Raw genomic sequence first — 15,594 nt, forward strand, 5'->3', positions numbered from 1 at the left:
GGCTGTTTGCCTCGCTGTGGGCTGACTCCTCCAGGAGAGGGGCACTGCCTGCCCCAGGCTTCCTAAGAAGGCAGGCTGATGGAGGGACAGACGCCCAAGGTCTCACTGAAAACTGTGTCCTTCTCTCTTCAGTCTGACCTTCAGGCCTGGCAGGAGGGAACTGTGGAAGGCACTGGGGTCACTTCAGAAAGAGAAATAAAGGCCTGGTGACCAGCAGAGAGGCTGCTGGAGGCTGGAAGGCATGATTTGTATTTGTCTGTCTACAGAGCTCATTTTCTTCCAGGATGCCGAAGGGCAGAAGGCTGTTCAGGAAAGAATGTGGGGAGATGGGGAGGGAAGCACTGAGGTGGTTGGGGGGGCAGCTATCCAGAGAGTGCCCTTGCTGAGAACCCTCCAATGGAGAGATTTCTTCTAGGTGTTTGTCAGAGAACTCCAGCTCAGTGACCTGCCCTACCCCTCCTCTAATGGTTTGTGTGGTTGCTGTTCAGAAGGTCAGCTTGGCCCATAGTACCCACCCACCCTTCCTGCCTGCCTGTCTTCCTACCTCTCTCCCTCTCTCTTTCTCCATTCCTCTCCACCGCCCTCCTTTCCTCCATTCCTTCCTTTCTTTCTATTTTGGTTTGGAAAGTGTAGGTATTTCTGCATCTATTTAAGTTGGATTTCAACCAATTGGAGATTTGTCAGTGAAGGGAGTCACAATAAATAAAGCGCTCTAGACTATCTTGGAGTTTGAAGTAGCAATTTTTTTTTTTTTTTTTTTTTGTCAGAGGCGGTTTTCTGTAAGCCTTTTTGATGAGTTTTGGAAAAACAAAATCCATGTGGGCTGGAATTCTCAAACTTAGTTTCAGGTTAAAATTAAAGATAAACATTTACTGAGAGTTGATGTTTTGCAAAAAGAAAAAAAAGTCTTAAAAAGAAAAATTGTTTCAAAGCCTTTTACAACTCCAGAAAACTTGGCACGCTTTCTGAAATTCTAACTTTCGTGTTGTTAATCTTCCCCAAGCCGCAGTTATGTGACATACCTGAAAAGAACTAACTTAGGAATAACATTTAAGCAATCAAATTGGTTAACCTTTCAACACTGGCAAATCAGCTTCGCAAACACTATGGCAGGTGCCATGTGTGATGGCTGCAGTGTCCAGATGGGACATCAGCTAATGGTCATGCCTGTCACTGACCCATCACTCCAATGGAGAGGAACAGGACTCACTGTCTTACAGCCCTGCAGACACACTCCACTGACGTTAAGCCCACCCATCAGTTGTGTTTTTTTAAAAAGTTATAGCTTATGTTATCTACTCACCAATGAAAGCATAGTATAAGCAATTTAAAAATAGGATAATCCTACTTGCTGTTGAAGGGACTTTGTGGGGTTGAGAAGGTAGAATAATGTATGATTATTGAAGGAGGGGTTTGTATATACATAAACCCTGGAGATACAGGAGGAGTGAAAAGCGGAGCAAAATGATTTGGAAATCCCCCTCCCGACCAAAGGCAAAGGTGACATGCTTGCTTCCTTGCTCGTACGCCTCGGTTTGAAGTCTATTTTTTAATCGTGGTTGCCCAGCCGATGAATAGGAGAAGGTATTTTTCACCTTGTCTGACATGACAGTCTGGAATGGTTTACAGTGAAATGTTAACAATCGAAAACGATGTACATATTGTTTGAGGTCAGCCATGGAAAAGCAAGACCTTGACTTATGACAGTCCTGGTGCAAACTTGTAAAGGGCAGACGCTCTCCTCAATGGTTTAGGAATTTGGATGGTGACAGCTCCAGTCACTCGTGAGCTCTGTATTTTGGCCTCCACAAAATCTTGTGAACATTTTGGTTTTATGCCACTATGTCCATTACCACTGATTCCTATCATGAAATTCATTAGGCCTGAGAGATCTTCCTCCCAAAAATGTTTCTACTTCCTGTGTAATTATTAAATTCAAAGTCAGCTCAAACTCCTGTAGGGAAAGTATCTTTTGAGGTATGAACCAGCCACACAAATTTGAGGTCGGTTCCCTCTCTTAGCCATGAAGGCAGCTCCAGGCAATATAAAAGAGGAGCAGAATCTGATCCAGCTATTCTTCCCAAGTTTACCAATTATTATTTATATGGAAAATTATTTCATCTCCATTGAGGAAAAATGAGTAAAGAGAGTCTTTGAAACGCTCTCCCTACCCCCAAACTAGAAGGGGAGATGTGGTGCTCAGAACACATTTCACATCGCTTCTTAATAAAATTCAATTTTCTTCTTCAAAGGTAACAAATAGAAGGGAGTTGCCACAGGTAAAACATTTGGTAAAATGTCTTCTTGCCTTTTAGCAGCAGCTGGGAAAAGTGTCTGCACAAATGCAGTGTAAATAATTGATATACTTTTGGACAACTTCCCAATTTACATTTTCCTCTAAAAAAAAGGTAAAAATAAAACCCAAACCAAAAAGCAACCCGTGGAGATCAACTAGATGTGTGAAACTCACTTTTTCTAAAATAAAACAAACCCAATTCTCATCCCAGCTTGGGCTGAGATGGTATGCGTGCTGCCATGTGGACTGGGAAAGACATTTCCCAAAGGGCGAAAAGCAGGAGTCTAGTGCCTGTTATTTTAGTAGTCACCTGAACTATGAAAGCTTGAGAAAGAAAGAAACTGGAAAAGATTTACCTGATTCGTGCATTTACGTCTGGCTCTCCTCCAAGGAGCTGTTAATCCGATGGCTGATGGACAGGAACTCCAAGTGGAGGTGGGGTACTTGTGCAGTTGGCAACCTGTAGTTGAGGGCTGAGACTCTGGAATCAGTTAGCTGGGGTCAAATTCCGGACTTTCTAGTACTTTGATCTTGGGCAAGTCACTTAACATCTTTGGACCTCAGTTTTCTCAAGTAAAATGGTGATGATGATAAAAGGCCAACCTCCCTGCGTTGCTAAGATGAAATGAATGTACCGAAGGCACTGGGAGCAGTACCTTCCACCGAATAAACTCCACATACTATGTTCCTTTCAGATCTACCCAAGCTAAACCTGAGTGGGACATGGTGCAAAGAGGTCAAAGTTAAGTACCGGAGACATGCTGGGCCTGCACTATGGAGTTCTGGTTGTACCACTAACTCAACAATAACTGGTATTAACTACATGTCACTTAACTTCTCTGAGCCTCCAGTTCCTCTTTTATAAAATGTGGAAAACACAGCCTAATTCCATAGCACTGTCATGAAGATTAAATGAACATAAAATTTCTGCAAGTCCTATCCTGTAGTAAGTTGTCAATAAATATTTATATTCATCTTTCACCGTTTTCCCTGCCCTAACTCCCAAAGGTCTTCTCGCAATTAAAGTCTAATAGCCTAAAATATCACTACACTTGCCAAGATGTTGTACTTGATCTAGAATTAATGCTGTCAGTGAACTAATGAAGTAGACTAGGAAGCGAGGCAAAAGGGACTTTCTTGGCTCCTAAAGTCTTATCTTGAAGGTTGACCTATCCAGAAGCATCATATTCAACCACAAATGTTTATGTTTATTTGGACCCAAAAAAAGCTAGTAGTCAAGGGAGTTACAATAATAAAAATATCATCTTTTCTGGCTATAGAGAACTTACATTAGAGCAGAAGAGAGAAGAAAAGCTCACTAGTAGCTCTTCTGCATAATGACTATGATTCATACTGACAGATGTACAAACCAAATGTTACAGGGGCTCAGAATAGTAAGTGAAACTATCTGGTTTGTCCATATGGAAAAACTTTAAGACAGAGGTAATATCTGACGTGATCTTTGAGGCTGAGTAGAGTTTGGATTGGTTGTAAGGTAGAACAAATACATACCAAACCAATGGCCATTGTTATGGAGTGAATTGTATCCCCCCCCCCCCAAATTCATAGGGTGAAGTCCTAAACTCCAGTACCTCAAGATGTGACTGTATTTGAAGATAGGGTCTTTAAAGAGATAACTAAATAAAAATGAGGTCATATGGGTGTGACTAATGTTCTTATAAGAAGAGATTAGAACCCAGACACACTCAGAGGGAAGACCATGTGAAGACACAGGTAGAAGTTGACCATCTTGGTCCAAGGAAAGAGACCTCATAAGAAACCAGCCCTGCTGACTTGTTCTCAGACTTCCAGCCTCCATAACCACGAGGAAACAAATTTCTTTTGTTTAAGCCACTCTGTCTGTGGTGCTTTGTTTTGACAGCCCTGGCAAAGTAATACAATCATCAATAACAAAGTCTAGAATTTGGTAGAATGTATACTCAGGGAAAGTGTAGTTTTTCTCTTAGATGATCTGGGTAGGGGATTAGTGAGAGATAAGAGTGAAAGGGGGATTTATGCAAAAGAATGGAGAGCCTTGGACACAAACTAGGAATCTGGATTTTATTCAGTACATGAAGGATCATCATTCAAGAATTTTGAATAGGGAATGGCACTATTACACTGATCCTTCAGAAAGATGACATGGGTGTGGGGCATATTAGCATAGGAAAGACTGGGAGGCAGAGAGCGGTCCGGAGGCCATTTAGGCAACACTTGTGAAAGATACTGAATTGTGAGGTTGAGGGGAGGTGGATGGCAGCAGTGAGAATGGAAAAGAAGCAACACCCATAAGTGATGGGGCTGACCGGATGTGGTGGTGGAACGGAGTAATGAGATCAGGCGAACATCTGAGGAGGGAAGTCAGAATGGAGCAAAGTTGATGAATTCAAATTTATATAGTGAAATGTAAAGTAAACATGAGACTTCCTATGTAACCGTACAGTGGCTGGAGAACATTTGGATCTGGAGCTGAAGGACAGAAGGCAAAGCTCAAAGGAAGATATAGAAGCCTCCTGAAGAGTAGAATAATTGTCACCACAGCAGTGGATGGACAGGCCAATGGAAAGTGTACAGTAAACCAATGTTTACCTATAATTGGGAGCTGAGGATGATAAAAGATTTCAAGATGGATGGGATAGTTAACATTGCTCAAAGTTACAGAGATGGCAAGTAGAAGCACGGAAAATCTGTTGTTTTTGGTGAGCTTTGAGAGAACGGTGAGAATGGAAGCCAGACTGCTAGGGATTGTGAGTCAAGCATCACAAAGAAATGCCTTGCAGAGCAAGGCAGGCAATGCAAAAGAACAGGTGGTATGTGACACTGACCATGAGTGTCCCCTTAAGTTTTGCCCTCTACTTTCCTCTTGCCTCACCCTAATCCTGGCCCTGTCATAAAATGAAGTGGGCTTGGCATGAGGCAATGGGGACTCATAAGACGGCCTAAATGGAGAAAGAATGACAAGTTCAACTTATTTTTAAACCTACTTTATTCTGATAGCATTTATATAAGATAAAATGTGACCATCTTAATTATATAGCTCAATGAGTTTTGATAAATTTTTTTGCGACCACCAACAAAATCAAGATAAAGAATATTTTTTCCAACACAAAAGATTTAATTATTTCCTTTCTCATCTAATATCCTCCTCACCCCAAACCCCAGGCAGGCCACTGATCTGCTTTCATTCACTATATATTAGATTTGTCTTCTCTAGAGTTTCATAAAATTTGAACTGAGCTATAGGAACTATTATATGTCTAGCTTCTTTAATTTAGCATAAATGTATTTGAGATTAGCATAAATGTATTTGAGATTTACCCACTTTTTGTTTTTGTTTTTTCTTTCTACTAAGTAGTCTTCCATTACCTGGTTGTACCATTAAAAAAATTATCCAAAAAATCAATTTACCTATTCCTAGACATATGGCTCATTCCTCATGTTTTTACTATTATAAATAAAACTGCTATGAACATTCATGATGAAATTCTAAATGGTGTGGTATTTTGAAATTTAATATCCCAATTGTTTATTTTTAGTATGGAGAAACACTTAATTTTAATATTTTGCTTTGTGTATTTTAGCAATGTGTTCAAATGACTTCGTTCTACTAACATTTCTGTAAATGTTTTTGGATCTTTTATGTGTCCAAGGAAAAACAGAATTTTACTCCTTCCTTTGAATCTGTGTGCCTTTAATTCCTTTTTCGTTCTTAATTGCACTGGCCAGCAACTCCAGCATAATGTTGAATAGAAGTTGTGAGAGTGAATATCCCTGTCCCAGTCTTAGTAAGAAAACAATCGTCTTTTAAGTGTTAGCGAAAGATGCCCTCTCTCCAATTAAAAAGGTTTCTTTCTGGGGTGCCTGGGTGGCGCAGTCGTTAAGCGTCTGCCTTCGGCTCAGGGCGTGATCCCGGCGTTCTGGGATCGAGCCCCACATCAGGCTCCTCCGCTAGGAGCCTGCTTCTTCCTCTCCCACTCCCCCTGCTTGTGTTCCTTCTCTCGCTGGCTGTCTCTCTATGTCAAATTAATAAATAAAATTAAAAAAGAAAAAAAGGTTTCTTTCTATATCTAGCTCCATCAGTTTTTATTGTGAATGGATGTTGAATTTTTGCATGCTTTTCCTGCATCTATTAAGGTAACCATATTCTTCATTAAGAAATTACATTGGTGAATTACAATGGCAGTGAATTAAGTTAATTGATTTTCAAATGTTAGACCAATCTTGCATTCCACTTGATCATTGTGTGTTATTATTTTTACATAGCTAGCTTTGATTATAATACTTTGTTGAGGAATTTTTTGATTCTATGTTCACGAAGAATATTCTGTAGCTTTTTCTTTCTTATAGTGTTTTAGGATTGGTCTTATGTCTTCCTTAAATGTTTGGTAGAATTTACCAGTGAATCCATCCGGATCTGGGGTTTCCTTTTTAGAAAAGTTTTAATTATGAATTTCATTTTTAAAATTGAGTGAGGATTTTTGAAGTTTTCTAGTTCTTCTTAAGTTCTGTAATTTGTGTCCTTCAAAGAATGTATCCATTTCACCTAGGATGTCAATTTCAGTGGCATGAAATTGCATAAAATATTCCCTAATTATTCTCTTAATATCTGTATCTTCTGTGGTGGTACCTTCCCTTTCATTCCTCATTCCTCCTCCACCCTCCATTATAGGTCAGTCTAACTGAGATTTATTAATTTTATTGACTTTTTCAAAAAGCCAACTTTTGGCTTTATTGGTTTTTCTCTGATATTTATCCATTTTTCTATTTTATTGATTTCTATCTTATCTTTGTTATTTCCTTTTTTCCACTTATTTTGCTCTTGCTTTTTGCTATTTTATTCTTAAAATGGAAGAAAAAATAATTTGTTTTAGACTTCTATTGTTTTCAAGTGTAAGCATTTAACGATATTCATTTTTCTTTAATCATTGCTCCAGTTGCATCCAGAAAATTTGATAGGTTTTGTTTTTATTTTCCTGAATTTCAAAATATTTTCAATTTTTCTTGTGATTTTTTCTTTAACCAATAAGTTTTTTTAAGTATATTACTTAGTCTCAAATAGTTGAAGATTTTGAAGATAAATTTTTTGATATCCATTTTAATTCTGCATGGTTATAAAACATATTTCCTATGATTGCAATCTTTGTCTTTTATGGTTCAGAATATAACACCTTAGTGAATATATCTGTGCATTTAAAAAGAATATATATTCTACTCTTATTGGCTGGAGTATTCTCAAATTTAAAATTTGGCCAATTTGATTGATAGTGTTGTTCATTGATATTGTTCAAGTCTCCTATATCCTTCCTGATTTTTTTTTGTCTATTTGTTCTATCAGTTGTTAAGAAAGAGGTTTAAAATCTGTAACTATAACTGTTAATTTATTTATTTCTTTTCTTTCATCAGTTTTTATTTCATGTATTTTGGAATTCTATTGTTAGGTCACACATTTAAATTTGTTATGCCTTCTTCATGAATTGGTGCCTTATTATTAGGTTGTGTCCCTTTTACCATTGATAATATCTCTTATTCCACTTTCTTTGATTCAAATTTAGCCATCTAGCTACACTATAATTGGTGTTGTGTTGTATATCTTCCCTTTACTTGTACTTTTAAACTACCTGTTTCTTTATATTTAACGTCAGTTTCTTGTAGACAACATGTATTTGGGATTTGCTTTTGTTTGAGTCTGTTCAGGCTGCTCTAACAGAATACCACAGACAGGTGGCTTATAAACAAAAGAGATTTATTTCCCACAGTTCTGGAGGTTGGGAAGTCCAAGATCATGGTGCTGGCATGGTCAGGTGAGGGCCTATTTCCAGATCGTAGACTTTTCTCTGTGTTCTCGTATTGTGAAGGGGGCTAGGGACTTCTGCGGGATCTTTCGTAAGATCACTACTCCCATTTATGAAGGCTCCATCCCCATGACCTAATCACCTCCTAAAGACCCCCACCCCCAACAAAACCCCAAAACTATCACATTGGGCATTAGAATTTCAACATATGGATTTCGTGGGGGACACAAACATTCAGACCATAGCAGCTTTCTTATCCAGTCTGAAAAGATCAAATATTTTTATAATGATCAACATGGTTCAGTTTATATCTATTATCTTGTTATTTGATTTCTATTCATCCTACTTGTTTCTGTTCATTTCTTTGCTTTTCCTGCTTTCTTTTGGATTTATTGAGCATTTTTATGATTACATTTTATCTTCATGATTTATTTATTTATCTGTTTTTTTGTTTGCTTTTTAGTGGTTTCTCTAGGGTTTGCAATCTACATTTTTTACCAAGCACAGTCTATATAAAATAATATTATGCCACTTCATCTATAACATAAGCACCTTCCGGTTGTCTTCTCCCATAATTTGTGCTATTGTTGCCATGCATTTTTTCCTACACGTTATATACCCCATGATATAGGGTTCTTTTTTACTTTAAACAAGTATTCTTTAAAGAATTTTAAAAGTGACAGATGTTTTTTATATATTTCCAATATATTTACCACTTTCTACATTCTTCATTCTTTCTTGTAAATTCAAATTTTCATCTGGTATGTTCCCTTTGCTTGAAGACTCTCCTTTAATATTTCTTGTAGTCTGCTAGCAACAAATTCCATTAGCTTTGGTGTGTCTAAAAACAACCCATTTCACTTTATTTTTGGAAGGTACTTTTACTGGGTATAGAATTCTAGAATGATAGTGTTATTTTTCTTTCAACACTTTCAATATATTATTCCATTGCTTCTGGTTTACATAATTTCCATGAAGTCTGAGATGATTCTTACCTTTATTCTTATATACCTATTAAACTTTTCTCCTTGACTACTTTTAAGATTATTCTCTATCTGCTTTAGAGCAATTCAATTATAACAAATTTGAAGGTGTCCTTTTTTTTCTTTTTCCTATATACTGTTTCTTGGTTTTCTTGGATCTATAGATTAATGATTTTTATCAAATTTAGAAATTTTCTGGACATTATTTCTTTAGGTATAATTTCTGTTCTTCCCACAAACCCTTTATCTTGGACTTTAATCATAGCTCACTCTATATTTTCTTTGAGGTTCTTGGGTTTTTTGTTTTGTTTCATTTTTGTCTTTTTACTCTATGTGCTCAATTTTGGAATAGTTTCTATTAGGTTTTCAAGTAAGTTTATTGATTTTTTTGTAGCGTCTGATTGTTATAAATCCTGTCCATTTCATTTCATATATTTTTTCATTTTTAGTTTCATTTTCTTTTTAATATCATCTATTTATATTATTGTCACATTATATTTTTCCTTAAAAATTTTGAGCACATTGAGCATATCTAACATCCTCGTCTGCCAGCCCTATCATCTCTGTCACCAATGGATCTCTTTACATTGACTGATTATTTTTTTCCTGTACAAACTCATTTTCCTGCTTTCTCACACGTCTGACAGAAAATTTTTATTGAAAAATGGACATTATAAATTTTATAACGTTGAGTGCTGCTTTTTATTATTATTATTATGTTGTTGTTGTTGTCGTTGTTGTTGTTCTTGCTTGGAAAGAGCATCAGTAGGCTGTTAAGGTACTTGTGGATCATTTTCATCCTTGTGAGACTTGATTTTAAGCTTTTTTAAAAATATATATATAGTAAGCATAGGGCTGGTTTAGTTCCACTTGTGAAGCTGTGAGTGTTCTGAAGTGTCTACTGAATGCCCTGTGTATTCAATACGGTCTCTCCACATTGGCTGGCTTCTGGAAATATAAAATGTTCTAGCCTCCCGTGAGTTCTGGGAACTTTTACCTTATAACTCCCTAGAATTCTTTCCTTGGAAATTGTTCTTTGCTGGATTTCATAGTTTCACTTTACTCATGGCAGATTGGTATTCAGCCAAAGACTCAAACTGACCCCCATGTAGATTTCAGGAACTTTCACTTGTGCTTCCATTTTTTCTGATATTCTCCCCTGAAAATGTCAGCTCCCTCGGCCTGTCCAGTGTATGATCTCTGCTGCCTTGACTCTGAGAGACTGCAGGGCTCTGTTTAGGCTTCTCCTCTCTGCACATTGATACAGAAATTCCCTTTAGGGGAAAAGCCAGAGCAGTCTTAGGGCTCACCTCTGTTATTTTCCTTTATTGGGATCACAGTCCTATGCTGCTTGTGGTCCAATGTCTGCAAACAGTTGTTTACATATTTTGTCCAGTTTTCTAGTTATTTATAGTGGGAGGATGAGTCTGGATCCTGTTAGTCTCTCGTGGCCAGACACAGAAGTTGTCTAATTTATTTTTTCAAGGCTGTGCAAAGTAATCGAATCCAATATTTAGGGCACCAATTTATACGACTATAGAGTGGAATTCTGCTTTTTAATAACAGTTATTCGTTAATGCGAATCTATCGGTATAAAGTGCAGGGCTAGATGCTTTATATGTCTTTCTTATATCGTTCTCATCACAGCCTTTAAAGAGATGTATTATTTTCACTTAACAAATGAGGAAATAGCGGCTGTAAGCAGTAGGGACTAGGGTTAAGATTCAGATCCAGGACTGTCTTAATACTTGTGCCATTCATTCCCCTGTGCTCCTCTCCTCCATCTGAGCTGCATGAGGAAGGATAGTGTGGTAGTCCTTGAGAGATTCTCACAGTGAAAAGATTTTAGGGTTAAAGAAGGAACTAGAGATGAAAAAGCATGGCCTGGCAAAGTCACTATATTCCGGCAGCCTCTCCCCACTCTGACTCAGAGTCTTCTCCATTGCAGCCCCTGTCCTAATCTAAAATGGAATTTATGTTCCTCACTTTGAAAAGTTCAGTTTAGATTCATCTGCCCTCATTTTCACAGGCTCTCTGCACCATTCCTAACTTTCAGAAGTTTGCAATTTTTCCTCCTGCTACTAGGAGTCTTTGGTTGGCAAGGGCTGTGTCTGGCCTCTTATTAATTTCCTCTAACTTCTTGTCACTCGGCTATGCCCCTGCTGGTTTTCTCTTTGGGATTTTTCCATCTCTTTCTGCTGCTATTATGAAATAGACCTTTGGTCTCTGGGGTTCTTCCTGTAGGGTTTTAAGCATATTTTTGTGATTCCTATTATTAAGAGAAATCCTTCCTTGATCATCAACTTCTGCCTAAGCATGAGCCAATTTCTGCACTTGTATTTTTGGCTATTTCCTCGAGAATGGAACTCAACCTTCTTTTTCTGCAGAAGCATACAACTGCAGCACCAACCCCCCTCCCCCATTCCTGAGCTAGTCATAGCACACAAACAGCATTCAGATTTGCTTGAAAACCTCTTACTACTCAAATCAAATAGCTTTTCATCAGCCCTGATTTTATTTAATTTCGCATCTGATTTGGGGATTCAACTGGTCATTAACACCCTTTATCAACTTCAGTTATCCTCATTCTGTTTTCTGGCTTAAGGCTTACCATGCACTCTGGCTAGACTTCACACAACTGGATATTACTTTAAATTCTTCTCCTCTCTGAGTGGTGCTAAATTTAGTTTGGAAATCAAGATGTTTCTTGCATCCAAACTTGTTACCTATATGGTGCAACTGGTTCCAGAGCTTTTGATCTCCCTTCTTACTAGGATAAAAATTAAATTCATGATGGCGGCTAGGTTGCATCATGCATGTCAACTCTAATGCTGAGCGGATGAGGACTCGGAGGATTTGTTAAGCTTAGAAGGGAAAAGTGTGACTATCAATTAGCAATGGCGACCATGTTTATGGACGAGGAGGATGGTGACACAGATTTCAAATGTTTGATGATCCTGGAAATGTTTCCTTTTCTACTGACAATGGCTACGGGCTCACCTGCCAATAACTAATTTAAGAAAAATAAAATCTTAAACTTTCAGACCTGAAATAAATCTTACAATATAATTAACCTTTCATGAGTGCTGATTCTAGGCCAGAAACTGCTAAATTGTTTTATAATTCATTTACTTAAACCTCATAGGTACTCTGTGATGTATATATTATTATTATTATCCAATTTAGAGGCAAAGAATGAGAATCAAAGTTGTATGGAGCTTGCCCAAAGCCATATAGCTAATAAGTGGGGGAACCTAGCTATCAATACAGCTCTGTCTGATTGGAGACCTGACCACTGATGAGAAAAGCGAGACAAAAAAGTTCACTTGTAGGTTTAAGTGGCAGAGGTAAACCCATTTCATTTTCTGCCTTGACATGTAGGAAGACTACATTTCCCAGCTTCCCTTGCAAATAGATGGGCCCATACGGTTGAGCTCTGGCAGGTGGGATGTGGGTGGAAGTAATACGTGCAACTTACAGGTTCAAGGCCCATAAAGCTTCCCCTGCAGGCCCTCGTGCTCTGTCTTTCTTCCTCTCCCAGCCAGACATGGTCCAGCAGACTGGGAGGCCCTAGGAGTTGTGGATCCAATAGAAGGAAGTGCCTTCAGCCCCTGAATGCCTTGGTGATGCAGAGCCCACTGCTGACCACATTGGTCGGTGATAGGTGTAAGAAATAAACTTTTGTTATGCTAATTCGCTCAAATCTGAAGAGGAGGTTTATTTCTTACAGTAGTTAACCTACCATGGGCAGTTTGTCCCACTACCCACAACGAGTTAAAATATGTCCTCCAAAACACGCTTCTCAAGTTCTGATCATTTGATTTCCCACCAGTTCTATATTTTACCACAGATGCAAATGCCTCTGTTTTCTATGTGTTGCTACCTTAATGAGATTACTTCTTCTCCATTTTCATTTACTCTGATGCCTAGTAAGGTCTACCATAGTGACGGCAGCAGGATCCATGTTCTCTAACAGAGGCCTGCCATTTCGTATTGACCTGATTTGGGGTTCTATCTCTCCCTGTCCTCTAAATAATCTCAGCCAGAACTTCTTTTCTCATCAAGTGTGCTTCCTTCTTATACTAAATTTCAATTTTTTTTTGCCTAAATAATATTATCATTCTGACTCCAGGCTGAGGATAAAAAACTCAATCTGTTCCCTTAAAATTGGAATTCAAGTTCGTATTTTGTAGGGTTTCTTTCTCCTGGTGTATTGTTCCTTGTTTGGTTGTTTATCTGATATGAATCTTATGTTCCAGACTTCCTGGCATCCTCTGAAAGGAAAGGCACTGCTTAAAGAAGTTTTGTGCTATGCTTTGTCAAACACAAAAACATTTGTGCTTGTTAGCATTCTGTTGTTATTATGGTGTCTATCTGACGCTATCACATATGTTTAATACATGGTAATAATGTTTATGGAATCACTTCATTATAATTACAGTAGGGGCTCATGATCACAGCAGCAGGAAAGAAGCTATAGGCTTGTCAAATCAGATCATGATAAACCAACTGCCCCTTTCTCTATAAGTACACATGGGCCGGCTGGAAGCCTGTTGCCAATACCACCTTGCTGTTAGGCTGTATGTTCATATGGGGCTCAATTTGCATCCCTGGGGCACATCTCCACACTCCCACTGTGTTATCTCTGCTTAAAAACTCCATGTGATGGGAACGGTGCCCATGGAACTGCCCTAGGGGTGCCAGAGATGGGAGCAGTAGAAAGGAATTGAGCCCGTAATAATAATAGCAGTAATATGTATGTATCCATGTGTGTGTGGTATATATATTTCATTTTCTTTCAGCTTTCAGTGTGAGACTCAGTTCTGTAGAATGCCGTTTGTGGAAATGCCACTCTACGTGTTTCCTAGAGAAAAGCAAAGAGCAAAGCAAATACTAGAGAGAGGGCAAGAAAAACATTGGCAGAGATGAAGCAGGTTTTCTTCTAAGATTTGTGGGATAAAACTAATGAGAAGTGGAACATTCCAGAGAAGAAATTGTCTGTCCATCCAGGTCAGCCTTTCCAAATGTATGTTAATTGGAATTCCAGTCCTGGAGAGGTTAACAGGTGCTAACATAAACAGAGTGTTTTGGTTCAAATGAGTTTTTTAAAACCTGGGTTAACCAAGTTAAATTGGTTTCTTCTTAGGCTTTTTAATACGGTAATGGACAATTAGACTCTAAGAGAGGGCAAGAGCCAAGGCAACACAAGGCTGGTTTTGCAGGAACAACTAATCAAGGTCTTTAATTACAGAGACAGGCTTATCAAAATAAAAGTTGCATCATCGCCACCATTAACAGTGAACAGCGGGAAGGCAGTTCTCTGCAAAACATTTTGGCCTGGCAATTGGGATGCACAGAAAATCTAAGGGCTTTTAAAAGACACTTGATTTCATGTTTGTAAGGTGCAGACATAGGGTTTATGCTTTCCTTTGAGGCTGTTTTGAAGATAAATAACTGCTCATTCCACACATGGAGTTTATGAGAGAGAAATTATAAATCCTTGATGATACTGACTTATTTCCAACGGACTTTCCACATCCATGCAGTTGGCAGAGAGGACATGGAGCCTGCCTTGTCACTTTCCTTCTTAAATCAGGAAAAAAAGGTCACTCTTTACTGGCATTCTTTTACAAGACTCTTATTTCCTTGTACCTTGTACCAAGACTCTTATTTCCTTCTCTGCCCTTGTACTGACTCCCTTCTCTGGAACTACCACCGTCCCACCCCATCAATGATCCTGTCTTCGAATCTGCCACTTCTCGTAGGCTCCTTCTTTCCTACCTTCCACTGTGCATCCCTACCCCTCTGCTTTCTAACATACATCTTCCCTAGTCACGGCCTTCTCTTTACTACCTCATTTCTCAAAGACTAGTCTGCTGTCTGCTTCCTGCGCTGCTTTACTTTGCCTCACTCCTTAACCTCTAATCATCTGGTTTTTATACAGTGATCTCTCCAAACAGAAAATATTTGCAAATCACATACTCTGGTAAAGATTTAATATCCAGAACATGTAAAGAACTCTTAACACTCAATAATAAGATAAGTAACAATTTAAAAATGGGCAAAGGACTTAAATAGACATTTCTTCAAAGACGATATATAACTGACCAATAAGCACATGAAAGATACTCAACATCATTAGTCATTAGGAAAATGCAAATCGGTGCCACAATGAGATGCTGCTTCATGCCCACTAGGACAGCTGTAATTTGGGGGAAAGCCCACAAAAGCAAAACAAGTGTTGACAAGGATGTGGAGAAGTTGGAACACTTATACATTGCTGGTGGAAACGTGGAAGGTACAGCCACTGTGGAAAATAGTTTGGTGTCTTCCTCAAAACACTAAACATGGAAAATCATATGATCTAGCAATTCTACTCTGAGGTATAATCCCAAGAGAATTGAAAACAGCCGCTTGGACAGATACTTGTAAGCCAATAATCATCACAACCTTATTCACAATCACCAAAAGGTGGAAATAACTCAAGTGTCCATCAACAGGTTAATGAATAACAAACATGGTG

Source organism: Ursus arctos, unplaced genomic scaffold (genome assembly GCF_023065955.2).
Source record: "Ursus arctos isolate Adak ecotype North America unplaced genomic scaffold, UrsArc2.0 scaffold_21, whole genome shotgun sequence".
Taxonomy (NCBI): domain Eukaryota; kingdom Metazoa; phylum Chordata; class Mammalia; order Carnivora; family Ursidae; genus Ursus; species Ursus arctos.